This window comes from Tachypleus tridentatus, chromosome 2, assembly GCF_004210375.1.
Source record: "Tachypleus tridentatus isolate NWPU-2018 chromosome 2, ASM421037v1, whole genome shotgun sequence".
In the NCBI taxonomy this organism is placed as follows: Eukaryota; Metazoa; Arthropoda; class Merostomata; order Xiphosura; family Limulidae; genus Tachypleus; species Tachypleus tridentatus.
In genome coordinates this window covers 145,111,641-145,125,998 of record NC_134826.1, presented here as the reverse complement: position 1 = coordinate 145,125,998, position 14,358 = coordinate 145,111,641, and the positions used below count along the sequence as shown (strand labels likewise).

The window sequence follows — 14,358 nt, the reverse complement described above, 5'->3', positions numbered from 1 at the left end:
ATAGTTTTTGTTTGTATTAGATACTTATCTGGCTCCTGGGTAAAGTGTAATTATAATGGTAGTGATACGCTTCGTGGTGTGACAGCTTTAAGAAATGAACTGGAATCCCTGTCAACTTGTAGTTATGTATGTAGTTATAAGTTCGTTATAACTTTAATATTTTAACAACTGAGAGGCCTGTAAAGTTTAAGCATTCTTTTATTTATATCTGTGTGATTTGGTACGTTCAGCTTGTACGTTCATGCAAGACGTGTTAAACAACCAGTTGAAAGACCCTATAATTCAAGTATAGCTATTCGTAATTTAGAACTACTAAACAGTTTGTTTATATGCAAAAACGGCTCGTTTGGGCTGAGAAAACACTTTTTACATAGAAGAGCGAACAACGTTTCGACCTTCTTCGGTCATCGTCAGGTTCACAAAGTTTCTTTTTTGGTGCATGGTTTGGTTTGTTTTGTTTTTGAATTTCGCTGAGATCTACACGAGGGTTATCTGCACTACTCGTCCCTAAATTTAGCAGTGTAAGACTATAGAGAAGGCAGCTAGCCATCACAACCCATTGCCAACTCTCGGGCTACTAGTTTACCAACGAATAGTGGGGTTGATCGTAAAATAATGACGCCCCCCACGGCTAAGATTGTGAGTCGAATGCCTTAACCACCTGACTATGACGGGCTTATGTTGTGACCAGGCTCAATCTGGCCCGGCATAGCGAGGTGGTTTAGGGCGCTAGACTCTTAATCTTAGGATCGCGGGTTCGAATCACAGTCACACCAAACATGCCCGCCCTTTCAGCCGTGCGGGCGTTATAATGTGACGATCAATCCCCATATTCGTTGGTAGAAGAGTAGCTCTAGAGATGGCGGTGGGTGGTGATGTTTAGCTGCTTTTCCTCTAGTCTTACACTGCTAAATTAAGGACGGCTAGTGCAGACAATCCTTGTGTCGTAGGCGAAATTCAAAACACAAATTAACAAACAAACTAAATTCGATCTTCCAGCTTACGTATACATACTAGAGTCCTTGCATCTACACTCGTCCTTCGCCTGCCCAGAATTGTCAATATATATTTTTCTTTTACTTAAATTTATTAGAATCGCATTACGTGTTCCTTAAGTGTTTCAGCAGTAACTTTGTAGGCTTAAGACATTAAAAAGATCGAGTCTCGCTCGCCGTGGTGGGCAGAGCGCAGATAGCCCGTAATGTAGTTTTCTCCTTTTCCACCACTAAACCACAAACTACTGATGGGTAAGTGTTAAAAATATTAATTTTGGAGAATGGATTTCTGTTGTTGTTGTTGTTGTATATTTTTAATTAGGCCTGGGTTTGTACTTGAGAAAAAATTGTTAATAAAAAGTGGTACGCGAGCTTGAATGGCTAGAGAACCATTAAGACAAACAATTTCTTTGTGAATTAACAATGAAATGAAGGGGTTGAATATTCGACGATCCAATGAAATGACGAGATAATCACGAAGGTTTGTCATTCGTCTTTTTTTGGTTATGAAAAAAAAAACTGGTTCATATTTTCGCATTACGGATGAAGAAAACCCAGCTTGCCTTTTGACTCGCCGCATTTAATAATAATAATGGGTTTTTCATTACTGACGAATACTAGTTGTCGCTTTGTATACATGCACCTATCTATTGCTACTCGCTAACTTTCTATTGTTTCATTGTAAATATAATTACATTGTTATTATAATATAATGAACTTTTTTTCATGGCAAACTCTCAGCTGAAATAATTATAGCACCAGAAGTTCTCCATGACTGTCTAGTAATTTTCTTGTTTGTTTTGTTTCTTGTTAAGCGCAAAGCTACACGTGGTAGGCGTTGCCACCACGTGTATCCAAACTCGACACAGATAATGATTTATTGAAATCTGTGCTGATCTACAATAACGATTTGTGTTTCAAGCATAACATATTTACGCAGCAAGTTTGTTGAACTTCACATCTGCCAAAGGAGTTTACTTTCTGCCGCGCCAAATCGACTCGTAAAACGGCCGAGTTTTTGCTTGTTAATGATTTCTAATACTGTTTAAAATCATTTCAATTTGAGAGGAGGTAAGTAGAAATTGTGGTGACAAATATATGTCTAATAAAATGAAAAAAGTCTCATAGATTAATTTACATTAATTCTACCTAAAATAAGTTCAAGTGCCGCGGCTAATGAGGATTCCTGCAGATTAATATATGAGGCACTACATTTCGAACGTAGCTCACCACGTTCGAATCCGAGCGATATGACAAGATATCCTCTAAATAAGGTTTTAAATGTTGTTTATTTGTAGCTTTTTTTTTAATTTCGCGCAAAGCTACACGAGGGCTATCTGCGCTAGCCGTCCCTAATTTATCAGTGTAAGAATAGAGGGAAGTCCACCATATTGTAATGTCCCCACGGTTGAAAGGGAGAGCATATTTGGCTTGAAAAGGATTCGAACCCGCGACCCTCAGATTACGAGTCGAACGCCACATTCACCTGGCCATGCCGGGCCTAAGCTGTAAGTGAGTTATAAGGTTGACAATCAATCTTTTAGCGTTATGGTGAATTGCAAGGTGCTGCTGATTAGCTGGTTTCCCTGTGGTCAGTAGCTCAAACTTAGGGGCAGTGGAAAATGACTCTTGTAGCGTTGCCATAAGTACAAGTACAACAGGCCCAGCATGACAGGTGGGTTAAGGTGTTCAACTCGTAGTCTGAGGGCCGCGGGTTCGAATCCCCGTCCCACCACACATGTTCGCCCTTTCAGCCGTGGGGGCATTATAATGTAACTGTCAATCCCACTATTCGTTGGTAAAAGAGTAGCCCAAGAGTTGGCGGTAGGTGGTGATGACTAACTGCCTTCCCTCTAGTCTTACACTACTAAATTAGAGACGGCTAGCGCAGATAGCCCTTGAGCAGCTTTGCGCAAAATTCAAAACAAACAAACAAAAACAACTTTGATATTTTTATCGTAAAATGTATTCTCAGTTTCTTATCGTTTACCCTCAAATGGCGACTACTTTTGGCTCAACATCTCAAGAGTTACTGTAATCATGATATATATATAAGTACTCAAGCACTGTTTACTTATAGGAACAATAATAGTTCAAACAGCAAGGCGAAAAAATCCTTCCCTTTACTTCATTTATTTAATGATACACGTGACAGCCCTCGTGTAGCTTTGCACGAAATTCAAAACAAACAAATGACACGACCTTTCACCAGAACATTGTAGTAGTTAACTCTAATGTTGATAGTACTGTGAGATAAAGGCTATTGATATTAAGATACCAAGAAACATCATATGCCACACCAGATAATAACAATCTTAACAGTTATTAAATTAAAACTGCACATTCAAATAATATCCCAAACAGAAAATACCATTCAATAGGACCTTATAATGCCAACTAACAGAACCTTATAATGTCACTCAATACAGTCTCATAATATCACTCAGTAGAACCTTATAATATAACTTAATAGAACCTTATAATATAACTTAATACAACCTTATAATACCACTCAGTAGAGCTTTATAGTATAGACTTAATAGAATCTTATGATATCCTTCTATAACATTATGTATTTTACCTCTAAAAGCCAGGTTTTATCTTTTTTTTTTTAGCCTTGTGTTTCGCACGTGTGTATTTATATATTTTTCTTTTGGTTACGAATACATTTTGTAATCATGAATCTCGTTATAACTGTTAAAAACACACGGCGAGATAAGTCCAAGTGTTACATCTTGTTGAAAAGTTAGCCAATCTCAGTGAAGAACAAAGTTGTGAGTAAAACGCGAAATCACTCCCCAAGCCAACTTTTATGAAATATTCTTGCGAAATAAATACATTGATTAGAACGTCCGCATCATATCTGACGTGTATAATTAAAGACAGTGGTTCATTGGATGAAGTTCTAATACTGGTGTGGCAAAAACATTGAAATACAGCGTCGATATATTTTCTGTGCTAGGATATTAAAGTCACGCCCTGTTTTAATATTACAGTAGTACACAGATATCCTGCTGGCATAGTGGTGGAACCATGAATTTTTAAATATAAAACTACCAAAGTGAAAGGATTGAGGAAAAGACAGGTGATTCATTTTTATATAGAATGAAATTATAAAAACATGCTGAAGGTTTAATAACAACATATCTAGTTTATTAAAATTATCAAATCAAGAATGTTGAACCTCAAGTTCCTATTAGCTCAAAAACTTGTAGTCTGTCTCTGTATTTCCCCAAGATGTTTGCAATGTGCACTATTTTAACATTGTATATAATGTTCTAATATTCTAATTTGAGTGTGTATGTTTTCATGTTCTAAATAATGTGTGCATCTTTCAAATATTTGTAAAATGATGGATTGTTTCCAAACCTGAATGTTGTATTTATCATTTGCATGCTCAAAATGTTATATATTTTTATGTTCTAAGCGTTATGTATGTGTTGTTTTTGTGTTCTAAGTGTTATGTTTATTGTTTTAATATTCTAACTGTTGTATATATCATTTTCATGATCAAAATGTTATAATATGTTTTTATATTCTAAGTGTTGTGTGTGTGTTGTCTTTGTGTTCTAGGTGTTATATTTATTGTCTTAATTTTCTAAATGTTCTATATATCACTTCCAAGCTCAAATTATTATATTTTTGCGTTTTATGTTTCGTGTATGTATTTTCTTTGTGTTCTGTGTGCTATGTCTGTATGTTTTGTGTTCTAAGTGTTATGTTTTAATTTTCTAAATGTTGAACACATCATTTCCATGTTGTTATTACTGTTCGCATACAGTCGTGGCATTTGTCATTCTCGTGCTCTAAATCTTAGGCACAGTACAAACTTAAACACGAGATGCGTGCCACGTGGTTTTATGATGAACGTTTTACTTTTAATGGTGTGAGACAGAATTCTTCTTTACTCGAGAAGGTTCACCTTTCCTATCTTATCTTGAAACTCTTACATTACAGTTGTTTTTTTAAAACATAAGTCCTGAAATTACAGATTAACCCTTAAACAGTGGGAATGTTATAGGTAGAAGCATCAGCTGATGTTGGCTGGTGTTAAAAGGTTCAGACTAGATAAATGTTAGAAATTATAAAATAAGTAAATGGAATTATACCTCACATTTGTCTCACATAAAAGGCGGTATTTGGACCGAACACTGTGATGTCAACATATTGTATAAATCATTTTCATTGTACTGTAAACTAATAGGAAGGAAGTCCATTTTTTTAATCCATAAACACACTTTTAAATAGTTGTTCATTCGACTTGAACTTAGTTTGATTTTTACTCAGACCTTCGATGGTCTGTTTCATTAATAGCTAACCTTAGTAAAAGAAAAGATTGTTTTGAAATTCGCGCAAGGCTATCTGCGCTAGTCGTCCCTAATTTAGCAGTGTAAGACTAGAGGGAAGGCAGCTAGTCATCACCACCCATCGCCAACTCTTGGGCTACTCTTTTACCAACGAACTATGGGATTGACCGTAACATTATAACGCCCCACCGGCTGAAAGGGCGTACATGTTTGGTGCTACGGGGGATTCGAACCCGCGATCCTCGGATTACGAGTCAAGTGTTCTAACCACCTGGCCATGCCGAGACGGTGAGTTGTGCCAAATTCACCATACATGAAATAATTTTATTTCACAGGTATTCACCATAAACCTTGTTGCTGTTAATACCTTAAATTGTGTTGGTGTTGTTGATTCAATTAACTAGTAACCTGAATGCCCTGAGAATACATTAACGTTTCTTCTTTCTTTTAAATCCGAAAGTTCACAAAAAATTATTTCGTACAAAACCGACTTCATCTAGTTGAAAGTTCCGTCCAAATAAAACACAAGACACTTTCAGTGTTAAAAAGCCGTAACTATCGTCGGTTGATTTATCCGAGGAATAATAAATTACATCCTAAATTATGACGTATACCACGTGGCACTACCGAGTCCTTGAGCTGGGCGCGTGCAGTGTGGTAAAGCTATTTTATATAATGTATCTCTGATTTACAGTACTATACGATCTTAAAACCCTCTCGCCTTATTGCTATTCATTCAATAGCTTGAACAACGACGTTCCACGTTCTCGTGCACGCCATGTCTATTTCTACGTGTACTTAATATACTCTCGTAGTCCTGCGTGTCACGAACGTGCACGGATATCGAGCTTATCCGAATTTACAAGTTCTCGTTTCAATTTTCATCTCTTTTCTCTTTTACTTAATATTGTGACATTGTTGCTCAAACGGATTTATTTGCTACATATAACTTTAACTTTAAAACAAGACCTGAGAGTCATCAAGGTACCTGCAGAAGACCGCAATATTTACACGGACATAAAATTACGAAAGACAACATATTTAGCCACAAATCCTAGCTAGGCTGCTTTAGCTTTCCGTAACACAACATCTACAAGTTCCTGGTAAAGTGAATTATTGGAAAGGGTTGCGATAGGTTTCGAACCAAACTGGAAATAAATAAAGACAATTTGATAGTTATGTTTATATGTCATAAACATATGATACGAAGAGAAATTATATACTTTTGAAAAACACTGAAAAGTTGTACTTAAAGATTTTGTGTTTCCTTCTCATTGCGCTAACTACGTGACAGTTGTGGTCCAAACTGATACATTAAGTACATACGACTTTCAAATCGATTTTCAACTCTAATAATGAGTTCAGTTTTAAAGCAAGTCCTATGTATTGAGGTTAATGTTATAAAGTATTTCCGATTCTGCAAAGTTATATCATAACTTTTGGTCCTTGACGTGAATAAAACAGTATTTTGGTCTTCAAGTATATACAGTGATATTGTAGTCAGTGTTAAGAAACATATTTTAGATCTATCACTATTTGTTTGTTTGCAGTTAAGAGCAAAATTATTCGATGGGATATCTGGCTGTGGTCATCACCTGTATCGAAACCCGAGTTTTAACGTTAACGGCTGTGAAACTTACTAACCTGCAGCTTTCACTACATTCAGTGAATCTTGGAGGATATTACACCCCATGTTGAGTTTCAGAAATCTCACGCAGAGCTACACAAGGACTACTTGTACTGGCATTTACTTTTAGGGTTTATCCGTCTTAGCGTATTGGTTTGGTTTGTTTTGAATTTCGCGCATAGCAACACAAGGGCTATCTGCGCTAGCTGTCCCTAATTTAGCAGTGTAAGACTAGAGGGAAGGCAGCTATTCATCGCCACCCACCGTCAACTCTGGGGTCACTCTTTTACCAAGGAATAGTAGGATTGACCGTGACATTGTAACGCCCCCACGGCTGAAAAGGCAAGCATGTTTGTTATGACAGAGATTCGAACCCGCGACCCTCGGATAATGAATCGAGTGCCTTAACCACCTGGCCATTACAGGCGGCTTAGCGTATTCACTAAAAATTGAGTTATAAGTTATTTGATTATAACTTTTGAATGTGCTGCTTTGCTCGTTGTCTGATATACTGAACTACAAGAACGTGTAGAAAAAAGTCCAATTACCCATTGTTTTATAACTTGTAGCTATCTTTCAACAACTCTTAAAATAGGGACGAACCTCTTTGTCTTTGTTTTATTATGAGACACTGACTCCACTAATTATAAACTTAATATTCAATAGAAACATACGAGCTGTTGTAAAGTACTCAGATCTTCGTCAAAATACTTGGTCAATTTATTACTGTTTCTGTACCTAAATAACTCACAACGAATTCCTAAGTCTTGGAGTTGTGCTCCTGTTCTCTGAGTTATAAGTACAGAGTTTTTATGCATGTCTAGTGGTGAAGTCCGGTTATTCCGTAACTGTTTATATAAATTGTTCTAGTTCAGTTACTTTTTTCATTCTTCTCTCTCTATATAATAAAAACATAATAGAATTGGAATAGGAATTTTAAACTTGAACAGAACCTTTTGCACGTGAGATCTAAACGGTCAAATGAGGGATTCGTGGGATACAGATATAGCCATCCCCAGTTTTGAACCATTAACCAAAAAGAAAACAGCTAGAAACATCTGTTACACACAGGATTAACTGCAACTTTTATAATGCACGAACACATGAAATTGCGGAAGGCGTTTAGCGACATCCGGTCTGGAACACTGAACTCATGGTATGCAGCCCGATACCGTAATGTGAAATATTATGTGTATATTATTTTTTTGTCACATCATGGTGAAAGACTTGTTCAGTTAAAACCACTAATAACAATTTTACTGCTTTGTTAAAGTCACGGTGTGATGTTTATTTTTTTTCAGAACGCAATTCAACCATTTCTAACTTGATTTACTATTGGTCATCTAGGTGATGTTAGCTGAGTACTACTGGAAAAACAACACCACGTGCCTGAAGTTCTTAATCCTGATTGGTTAGGCTGTTTTACGTCATCATGTGTTACAGTAGCTGTTGTAGTGGTCAGACAGTAAGTTAACTCTTTTTATTTTTTTATGTTACATTTTCAATTCCAGATTTTAAAGACAGCCTTTCGTAAACTTTGTTTGCGTTTAATTATTTTTAGTTTTACTTATTTAGAGATAAACTATGTCACTCAACTGTTATATATATATATATATATTGTTGTTGTTGTTTTTGAATTGAGCACAAAGCTACAAAAAAGGGCTATCTGTGCTCTGCCCACCACGGGTATCGAAACCCGGATTTTGGCGTTGATTTTGCTTTGTTAAAATTGTGATTAGTTCAATAATTACATAGAACAATCATCACTAACGTTCTAATAAAATCATAGACGGTCTTATGACCATTTTTAAGTGGCTGATATCACTTCAAGGTTTTTATGTGGAGTTAAGTACAAATAACACAATGGCTTATCTATGCCCTGCTCATCACGGGTATCGAAACCAGGTTTCTAGCGTTGTAAGTCGGCATACACGCTGCTGTACCACTGGGAGGCATTACCACTTGAAACTACAGAGATAGAACAGAGTTATACGACTCTGTTTGATCGGCAATGAATTGTAAAAGCGATTATGTTTTTTTTAGCTGAGAATTAACCTATATTTTTATCACTATTTTGGTAACAATAAACATAGTTTTAGATTATAAAGTTATATTAAGAATAGCATATGTGGTCTGACCATACCTGGAGCCGCAGCTGGTCGAAATGTGTACGAGTGTGTTTGTGTAAATATATTTATATTTTAGAGAAACCTAATAGTTATAAAGTAAAGTAAACACAATCAAAATGAAGGACTGCGTTAAAAATAACAAATCCAAACCTCTGTGGGTTCTACTTCTGTAGTCACCTCCAAAACCTAGGGTACATTTTATATCTCACATAATAGCGTGTGCCCTGGGATCTTTTTAATTAGTGCAGAATTTTTGTTTGTTTGTTTTTGAATTTCGCACAAAGCTACTCGAGGGCTATCTGCGCTAGCCGTCCCTAATTTAGTAGTGTAAGACTGAGGGAAGGCAGCTAGTCATCACCACCCACCGCCAACTCCGACTCTTTTACCAACGAATAGTGGGATTGACCGTCACATTATAACGCCCCCACGGCTGAAAGGGCGAGCATGTTTGGCGTGGCAGGGATGCGAACCCGCGACTCTCGGATTACGAGTCGCACGCTTTAACACGCTTGGCCATGCCGGGCCTCTAACGATAGCACGTTGAACATAAAGCGATAAGTCCTGAGTCTTACGATAAATCCTAAGTCTTGCGATAAGGCTGTTTTTTCTTATTTAGATTCTTTTTAAGTGAGGGTTTGGTTTCCAGATTTAAGTTTTTATTTCTTGAAACTCAGTCTAAACACTTAAAACGGTAACATTTAGATATAGCTTCAGATGTCTTCACCTCTTTAAAACTCAGTATTAACGATTAAAACGGTAACATTTAGATATAGCTTCAGATGTCTTCACCTCTTTAAAACTCAGTATTAACGATTAAAACGGTAACATTTAGATATAGCTTCAGATGTCTTAACTTCTTTAAAACTCAGTATTAACGATTAAAACGGTAACATTTAGATATAGCTTCAGATGTCTTCACTTCTTTAAAACTCAGTATTAACGATTAAAACGGTAACATTTAGATATAGCTTCAGATGTCTTCACCTCTTTAAAACTCAGTATTAACGATTAAAACGGTAACATTTAGATATAGCTTCAGATGTCTTCACTTCTTTACAACTCAGTATTAACGATTAAAACGGTAACATTTAGATATAGCTTCAAATGTCTTCACCTCTTTAAAACTCAGTATTAACGATTAAAACGGTAACATTTAGATATAGCTTCAGATGTCTTCACCTCTTTAAAACTCAGTATTAACGATTAAAACGGTAAACATTTAGATATAGCTTCAGATGTCTTCACCTCTTTAAAACTCAGTATTAACGATTAAAACGGTAACATTTAGATATAGCTTCAGATGTCTTCACCTCTTTAAAACTCAGTATTAACGATTAAAACGGTAACATTTAGATATAGCTTCAGATGTCTTCACTTCTTTACAACTCAGTATTAACGATTAAAACGGTAACATTTAGATATAGCTTCAGATGTCTTCACCTCTTTAAAACTCAGTATTAACGATTAAAACGGTAACATTTAGATATAGCTTCAGATGTCTTCACCTCTTTAAAACTCAGTATTAACGATTAAAACGGTAACATTTAGATATAGCTTCAGATGTCTTCACCTCTTTAAAACTCAGTATTAACGATTAAAACGGTAACATTTAGATATAGCTTCAGATGTCTTCACTTCTTTACAACTCAGTATTAACGATTAAAACGGTAACATTTAGATATAGCTTCAGATGTCTTCACCTCTTTAAAACTCAGTATTAACGATTAAAACGGTAACATTTAGATATAGCTTCAGATGTCTTCACCTCTCTACACTAATTGACATATTTTATTTTCACATCCAAGCTATTTCAAACTTTCATTAAGTTTCTTTATTTTGTTTTCATGTTAGGTCCAGTGATCAGTGTTATCGAACTATAAAGTCGATGGTTCATTGTTCTCGTTTCATTGCAACAAAACCATGGGGGCCGTGAGTAAGTAAGTTACAGAAGTTATGATCAAATCCAACTACTGGGTGAGACAAAGTTGTCCAAGCATTGGCAGTGGGTTTTGTTGATCTTTAGTTAATGAGGTCAAAATGGGGGAAGGTTATAAGCATCTAGTTTTTGTGTAATTTTGTACTACTACTCCAAAATAAACAATTCATCGCCATCTTGTGAGTAAATTAATTGTTAGAAGAGACTTCTTTGGCATCATTAGTAATATAGGCCCGGCATAGCCAAGCGTGTTAAGGCGTTCAACTCGTAATCCGAGGGTCGCGGGTTCGAATCCCGGTTGCACCAAACATGCTCGCCCTCCCAGCCGTGGGGGCGTTATAATGTGACGGTCAATCCCATTATTCGTTGGTAAAAGAGTCGCCCAAGAGTTGGCGGTGGGTGGTGATGACTAGCTGCCTTCCCTTCAGTCTTACACTGCTAAATTAGGGACGGCTAGCGCAGATAGCCCTCGAGTAGCTTTGTGCGAAATTCAAAAACAAACAAACAAAGCTATTGTTAGTAAATCATGTTAACAATCTAACGAATATTTAATTATTATTTTTACTTTACTCTACGAATGGTTTGTGCCATTATACAATTTATTTATTTCACACTATAAGTCTCCCGGTGCTTTTATCGGTAAAAATTAGGGTTCAATACGCGCATTCTGTAGTTTTGTTTTAACAATCAAGAAAAATTTAACATAAGCTCCATTCTTACAAAGACTGTTTAAACTAGAGTTCTCACTCAGAGTTATTACCATTAATAGCATATACTTTGAGCCCCTAATTATAATTAACGCTTGAGTTGTTTATATATAGTTTTCATTTCAATAAGAGTGATATTCAATTGTTTTCGAGTAGTTTAAAAATAAATATTTACAACAGGAGATATAAATATACGTAATTGGCACGATGGCGAACGAAATATCCATATAAACGTTTGTTTCTTTATTATAGTATATTCACGAAACACGATTTCAAATTAAAAGTTTTATTCGGGAATATGAAAAATTGCTCACTAAATGAAGAAAAACAAATTTCTTTGGACGCACATAGAAATATTCTTGTCCTTACGTAATCAAAATCGAAGCTTCATATCTGTATATATTTAGTAATCATGAGAAATCTCCAAACCTCAGTGTTGCGTGATCGCATTAAAAACAAGTCTCTAATGAAAGTTTATACAAGTGAAAGTAGTAATCGTAAAGGAACAACTCAATTCTTTTCTTGTGGTGGTGTTTCCATGGTAACAAAGTCTGAATGATATCATTTACATTTCAGCACGAGCTATTTTATCACCTTGGTCGTCATTTTATAACCATCAAATTAAAAGACACTAAAGAAAGGTGGATTTGTAATAATAATGCGAAAAAAAAAACTTTTATTAAATTACGAAAAAGGGTGACTGCTGACGGACATTACGCATTACTACCATTGTCTGGTTAAGTTAAATTAATATCAATTTTTTAAAATTAGCAAATTGTTTTCAGTATTTGGAATTTTGATGTCGCAATCATGATTGTCTTCTACATTTATCATTTGACTACTGGCTGTTTCAAAGTGTCTGTAGCAAATGGTAACCATTATGACCTGTCATACCAACCAACCCATTGACCGAGGCTATCAGCAGCCGCTGTCGTGTGGTACAACAACAATCACAGGAGGTATGGTCATTCAAATAAGTAAAACGATGGTGAATCATAGTTTTGTTGAATTTTTGTCTAACTCATTTTAGCTCTTTTTTAAGTTATTAAAGTACGATAGGTATGGTAACTGGTGCAGCTGTTTCTATCAAATATACATGCATATGTAGCGCATGGTAACCACTGTCATCATACACTGACAAGATGGCTGGCTTCAGCTGTTAGTACCCTATATACATATGTCTGTAACACATGGTAGTTACTGTCATCTGGGTCTCACACGATGGCTGCCTTCAGCTGTTAGTACCTTGTATGCACACGTCTGTAACACATGGTAGTTACTGTCATCTGGGTCTCACACGATGGCTGCCTTCAGCTGTTAGTACCTTGTATGCACACGTCTGTAACACATGGTAGTTACTGTCATCTGGGTCTCACACGATGGGTGGCTTCAGCTGTTAGTACCCTATATACACACGTCTGTAACACATGGTAGTTACTGTCATCTGGGTCTCACACGATGGCTGCCTTCAGCTGTTAGTACCTTGTATGCACACGTCTGTAACACATGGTAGTTACTGTCATCTGGGTCTCACACGATGGCTGGCTTCAGCTGTTAGTACCCTATATACATATGTCTGTAACACATGGTAGTTACTGTCATCTGGGTCTCACACGATGGCTGGCTTCAGCTGTTAGTACCCTATATACATATGTCTGTAACACATGGTAGTTACTGTCATCTGGGTCTCACACGATGGCTGGCTTCAGCTGTTAGTACCCTATATACATATGTCTGTAACACATGGTAGTTACTGTCATCTGGGTCTCACACCACGGCTGGCTTCAGCTGTTAGTACCCTATATACACACGTCTGTAACACATGGTAGTTACTGTCATCTGGGTCTCACACGATGGCTGGCTTCAGCTGTTAGTTCCCTATATACATATGTCTGTAACACATGGTAGTTACTGTCATCTGGGTCTCACACGATGGCTGGCTTCAGCTGTTAGTACCCTATATACATATGTCTGTAACACATGGTAGTTACTGTCATCTGGTCTCACACGATGGCTGGCTTCAGCTGTTAGTACCCTATATACATATGTCTGTAACACATGGTAGTTACTGTCATCTGGGTCTCACACGATGGCTGGCTTCAGCTGTTAGTACCTTATATATACACGTCTGTAACACATGGTAGTTACTGTCATCTGGGTCTCACACGATGGCTGGCTTCAGCTGTTAGTACCTTGTATGCACACGTCTGTAACACATGGTAGTTACTGTCATCTGGGTCTCACAGGATGGCTGGCTTCAGCTGTTAGTACCCTATATACATATGTCTGTAACACATGGTAGTTACTGCCATCTGGGTCTCACACGATGGCTGGCTTCAGCTGTTAGTACCTTGTATGCACACGTCTGTAACACATGGTAGTTACTGTCATCTGGGTCTCACACGATGGCTGGCTTCAGCTGTTAGTACCTTGTATGCACACGTCTGTAACACATGGTAGTTACTGTCATCTGGGTCTCACACGATGGCTGGCTTTAGCTGTTAGTACCTTATATATACACGTCTGTAAAACATGGTAGTTACTGTCATCTGGGTCTCACACGATGGCTGGCTTCAGCTGTTAGTACCTTGTATATACACGTCTGTAAAACATGGTAGTTACTGTCATCTGGGTCTCACACGATGGCTGGCTTCAGC

General features: G+C 36.9%; 1 protein-coding gene across 3 annotated transcripts in view; it reads left to right on the top strand.

Moving 5' to 3' along the window:
• Positions 1 to 14,358, top strand: part of LOC143245294 (glucose transporter type 1-like) — a 582,725-nt gene that overhangs the window by 177,762 nt on the left and 390,605 nt on the right. Inside the window, exons 1-2 of one of the 3 annotated variants that reach the window (XM_076491479.1) lie at positions 1,147 to 1,247; positions 8,277 to 8,394. The gene's annotated coding sequence lies outside the window, so the exon portion shown is untranslated. Of the gene's footprint in view, positions 1 to 1,146; positions 1,248 to 3,977; positions 4,081 to 8,276; positions 8,395 to 14,358 lie in introns of those variants that run through there. The other 2 variants (XM_076491478.1, XM_076491476.1) reach the window with 2 other exon arrangements.